This window comes from Sander vitreus, chromosome 4 (assembly GCF_031162955.1).
Source record: "Sander vitreus isolate 19-12246 chromosome 4, sanVit1, whole genome shotgun sequence".
Lineage (NCBI taxonomy): Eukaryota > Metazoa > Chordata > Actinopteri > Perciformes > Percidae > Sander > Sander vitreus.
The window spans coordinates 15172367-15178382 of NC_135858.1; positions in this window are offsets into that span (position 1 = coordinate 15172367).

Genomic DNA, 6016 nt, shown 5'->3' on the forward strand with positions numbered 1-6016 from the left:
AATACGGTTGGGTAATACCAAGAGATGGGGCGGGGCTAGAAGGGGGGCACGGGGGGGGGGGGGGTGCCTGCTGTCACTTAGCTTCCATGATGACTATCCAAAATTCTGATACTGTGAAACCAGCACTTGAATTGTTTTTTAAACAAGTGGCAGACTGAGCCTATAGAAAATGTGTATTGTATTTGGATATACAATTTGTTAAAAATAAAAACAAATTAAATTAAATCAATTTAAAATTGAAATTAATAATAAAAGTGTTTTATTTAGCAGAATTACATTGTGCTGTTCTATCCTAACCAATATTCACATTTCTAAGCAGATTTTCAATGCTGTACTCTGATAAAACACAACTACCCCAACACATGGAGAGTTAAATGTGGAGCTATAGCCAGATGCTTAGCATAGCTTAGCATACAGACTAGATACAGTGAGAAACAGCTAGCCTGACACTGTACAAAGGTCCAATCCACCTATCAGCACCTCTAAACTGTTATCATGTTATATCTCATTTGTTAAATCCGTACAATAATAATTGTGGTTTTAACGGCGTTTATGTGACGGACTACTTCTTGGCCTTGCGCTGTAACTTCCTGGAGCTCAGCTGATTGCCTGGCAACCTCACTTTAAGGACAATCCAGCTGGTTGTTTTATATTCACAGTACAGACATGAGAGTGGTATTAATCTTCTCATCTAACTCTCGGCAAGAAAGCAAATAAGAATATTTTCCAAAATGTCAAACTATTCCATCTGGTTTGAAGTGTAAGCAATAGAGAATAGTTGTTTTAAACCAATAGTTGGAAGAATGATACAACCAGTAAAGCAGTGAGGTATTGGGGTGTCTCCTATAACACAATAAACTGGCTGTGTCAGTATTCAGACCGCCAACATCATAAATCAGATTTGCCTGAGGGTAAACCACAGATCCAGTGAGCAGCTCTAACAGAGGAACTTCTGTTGCAGCATGAATCAATCTAAACTCATGACATCAGACAGTAACTTCACCAAGAGGTGTGTACGTCCTTCAGAAGTGTTTGAACAGACAGCCCCAAAACTTAAACAATGCCCCCTGGCTCCTGTCTTCCTCCTGCTCTCGACTGCCTTCAGTCCTCCTGGAATTACGGGGGCTTTCTCCCATTTTGCATTGTAAACACTGACGCTAAGTGTGCTTGACAGGGCCCAAAGGAGAGGCATCAGCATTTCTGTGTCCTAAACATAAACACAGAGACACACACACAGTCTCTCAGTCTCCCTCTTTCTTTCTCTCTCATGCACACATATAAGGTTATATGAACAGGAAAGGGGTAGGCATGGGTACAGTAAGAAGCCCTTTGTGCTCCAGTTGATTGACTACCTCTTTCCTCTATTTTCTACTTATAAACCTATTTCTTACTTATTTCCAATATGAGATCCCTCTATAGGCAGTGGTGGTTGGTTAGGTTTGCTTGTCCATTGCAGGGCATTAGAGGCCATGTTGAGGCTTAGTTTCTTCTTCCTCTCACACTTTGACCTGCAATATGTTCCTGTTTGCCTGAGCAGCCATGTGGTCAATGCTGAAATGCTGCCAGAAATGTCCATTTTCTGTCTTTTCCAATTTGTCTCCATTTTTTAAATCAGAAATTAAATGTAAACACACATACATATCGTGTATGGGTACATTTTCCATGTCCCGCACCACTTTGTGTCCAGCCTGCATGGGTTTGACGACAATAACAACTAATATGACTGCTTAACAAATTATGGTGTACACAAATAAAAACATCTGAAAATATTTAACAATTTAAAAATCCAATGTTTAATGTGATAAGTAAGAGTTTTATTTCATGTTACTTGTCATGACAGTGGTGTTGTCAGCAGTCATCCAGTCTATATCGACAGCGTTTCATTTCCAGGATTGTTCAGGTGCCACCAAAAATCCCGCCAAATGTCCCTCATTTCGGGCGTGTGGACTAACTAGACCCTCCTCCGCAGCGGTGTGGAGGAAGGTCTGGCAATGCAAGACTAGCAGTCACCTAACAGCCTATCAGCCCCTCCATCTCTTAAGCAATATTGATTTATAATTAATTAATATATTAACAGACAATGGAGAAGACAAGTGATGTGCAATGTAATCTGTGTGCGAATGATGAAATGTTTGAAAATGTACTGGGGTTTCAATTCAAATCAATTTTATTTATAGTGTCAAATCACAACAGGAGTTGTCTCAGACACTTTACAGATAGAGTAGGTCTAGACCACATTCTATAATTTACAAAGACTCAACAATCCCCTCCAAGAGCAAGCATTTGGTAAGACAGTGGTGAGGAAAAACTTCCTTTTTACAGTCAGAAACCCCGGACAGACACTGACTCTTGGTGGGTGGTCATCTACCGCTGCCGGTTGGGACGCAGAGACACTGATACAGATATACAGATATGGAGATATATGATTCATAATAATTATAGCAGTTGGTATGATGAACAATAGCAACTATAGTACCAATAAACACAATAGAACAATGACTAGAAATAATAGTAGTAGCAGTGCAGGGCGTAGCATGGTGTCAAGCAGGGCCATGGCAGTAGCTGCAAACACAATTTAGGTGCCACCCCAATCCAAGGAAAACGATGAGGCGCGAAAACATAGAACTCTGGGGGAATAAGCTCCCCAGAGCTAAGTTAGTAACAAGCATTACTGGGACATGAATGCACCCAGATGGAAAGAGAGAGGAGAGGGGAGCTCAGTTTCAAAGGAAATTCCCCGGCAGAAAAACCTGAGCTGAGGGTCGGTAGAGGTTTGGGTGTAGCACCAGGATGCGTCACTAGGTGGTTCCTTAATGAGACAGTTCGGGCTTTAACTTCTGGATATTCGGCAGCGTTGCCACAACGGACCAAATTGCTTCGCTTGCATCTTTCTAGCGCACGTCCTCAACGTCATCGTTCTCAGCCACTCCCTCTGCTCGCTGATTGGACCGCCAAATATTTGGCCGGAGAAAACCCAAGAATATACCGCAAACCCAGATGCAGAAGGGAAATGAAAATTGAGCGGAAGTACATAAGAGGATAGCATTCAGTCCCACGTGGCATCAAATTTTTGCTTTCCACTTTCATTGACAAAGGCTTTGAGCATGCGCATTGCTGTTTTCCCCACACTTAACATTGCGAGCAGCCTCTCTTAAAACACCATTTCAAACTTATATCCAGCCACAAACCTTACATTGTATAATAATGGTAATAAATAACAGCAGCAATATACCATGCATCCAGAATTATATTAATTTCTAAGTTACTCAGCAGGTGTACAGGTTTAGCCTACCTTTATATCAGCTTACATCAAGGGTAAAGTAACCAACCAGCTTGTAAGTGAGCTCATAAGGACAATTACAAATAATAGTAAAGTTAAAACCTGTTTGAAAACCTGTGTTTATTCCTCTTTTCCTGAAACATGACAGCGATTTCAGATTATTAACCTTTTTTTAGGTGAGACAGCAATGGTCCACAAGCAAACCCTTAACCGTGGAAAAGGATTGTTTCATTTTTAAGTGCTATGTATTGATTATGCAGTCTATGGCTGGCAAACAAGCAGATTAAGACTGTGAGTGAGAGGCGAGGGAGGAAACCCTGAGCAGCCAGTTCTCTCAGCCTAATTCTAAGAAATAAGCTCAATTACACTAATGTGCGAGCACATTGGGCTGTAGCAATGACCAATAATTAATAATTAATCTGCACAGTCACGCTCTGCTTCCACTCTCCATCTACCTGTATGTCTCACACTTCCCATCACTTGAGGTTGAGTAACAAAATGGTCCTGTAAGGTCATCGCTGATGGAAATGAATTCTCAGAGGCTGAGGCTCCCGTCATGGCTTTCAGGAAATGGATGAATGCAAGCCTTCCAATTATAGTTTAATGACTTAAATGTATGCCCTTAATAAGAGGACGTTTAGTTCAAGTGACCTATAATTCAGGACAATAATGACAAAACCAATAATTAACCTGCTTTATACAAGTATCCACCTGATCTGTAGTGAGAGATTAGACAGAGCTGGCTCAGCTCATAAGACCACTGCTGCAAAAGAAAACAATTAAACAGAAAAGTGTCTATTAAGTAACAGAGTAAGTGACCTCCAACAGTGTATGAGGAGGGTCACTCAGCAGTTTGATATTATTATGTTAAATATGCTCCATTAGAGCAACCTGACGAAAAAAAAGATTAGATATCAGTGCTGTAGAGTTGGCTGCTGGGCCCAGCAATAAATCCTTGTAAGGACAAAGATTGAGCACTTACGCCTTCACAACACTTTCATTGATGAGTCATATAAGTTAATACAGAAATGTTAGTAGTGTGACGAAGAAGAAACCAGTGACCTTCTTTTAGCCGCAGAATTGGGTAAAAGTTCAGTTTACTGTAATATTTTCACATCTTAGTGTAGTCTTTAAATATGTAGTCCATGCTATTATAATTGACCACTTCAAATTCAGGATTAGCATTAAGGACGTATAGCACTTAACTTCAATGTCATCCTGTTTTACATTTACATTCTTACACATATAACTTATATAAGTTATATATATATACATATATATGTAAATAAGTAAGTATATTATACTAAGTATATATATATATATATATATATATATATATATATATATATATATATATATATATATATGCCTGGGAAAACCATGATGAACTTCCAACAATTTGAGATTTGCTCTGCAGTTACAACTGAGAAGGGTCTGGTGTCAACCAGGCTATATATATAAGTAAGTATATGTTAAATTATTATGAGGTATTTTCTCACTTTGCTATTCTGGAAATATGTTGAAACATATATATTTGACGTATACATCGTGAAACCAAATTACTTAAACAGCCTGAATGCATTAATAATATTTGCCAGAGACTTTCCACCCGCAACCCCCAACTCAACACTTTATCTTGTTTCATAATGAATTCAAGTCTCCAGCTGCAAAATATTTTGTGAGAATTTCTATTCTTTACTTTTGATGAACAGGTAGAAAGAGTTTACTACTTTTGATAACTGTAACTACACTGCATAAAAAAATATAAATAAAAGCATGTTTTTTTTTTTTGAGTAAATGTAGAACTTATTCCAATTCTGTACCAGATGAGGGCAGCCAAGATCTTCAGATGTCACTAGTAAGGCTTTACTCTGAAGGAAAGGGGAGCTGCAGAATGGATTGTGGTTTCATAGTAACCTGATGGCCCATTCAATTTGTTACAGCAGAGTAGCGCTCCGCTCTCTGCCACACATTCAAGCACAATACAAGAACATGACTCAACAGCTGCTGATAAGTTCATACCTTAGTTGCACTGCAGTGTTAGTGTGAATGTAATTTCTCTCCATGAAAAAGTGGTAAGTAATGTGTTCTTAATCTAAGAAACAATACATGTACCACATTGACATGAGGAATACACAGATACATGGTGAAACAACCACTGAAAAAGCACATGGTACATGCCTTTTACTCGAGTCCAGTCTTAATAAATTGCCTGAAAGACATACGACACACATCTTAGATGGGTCAAAAGAGGAGTGACGGAGGCCATCACTGTCAACACAGAACAAACCTAAATACAGCAATATCAACTTTGACTTACAACTTTAAATACAGCAATATCAACTTGAACAATTTAATTTTAAGCTATAGTGCATAGTTTCTGTCTCCCCTAAGGAATTCTAAGTAATGACAACAACACTGTTGGTGCATCCACATGATGCAAACCTCTGGTGATCACGGAGGATTTAAAAAACATGATAGGCTCTTCAGAAGAGATAATTATCTTGGAATGTATGTCCTCTTTGTCTCCAAAGCTGAACGCTGCTGTTGCCCTTTCACAGCTGTGACGTAAAACGCATCACTCGAGCTTCTGCTCGCGAAAGTCGCCGGATGGCACCATTTTGTAAATATAGCCATACTGAGAAATACAGAGAGAGTTTTGTAGAGCTGATAGGCTTAACTAGCTTTGTATCAACTCATTTGGCAATGGCTTGAATGTAACGGACGTTCATTAAT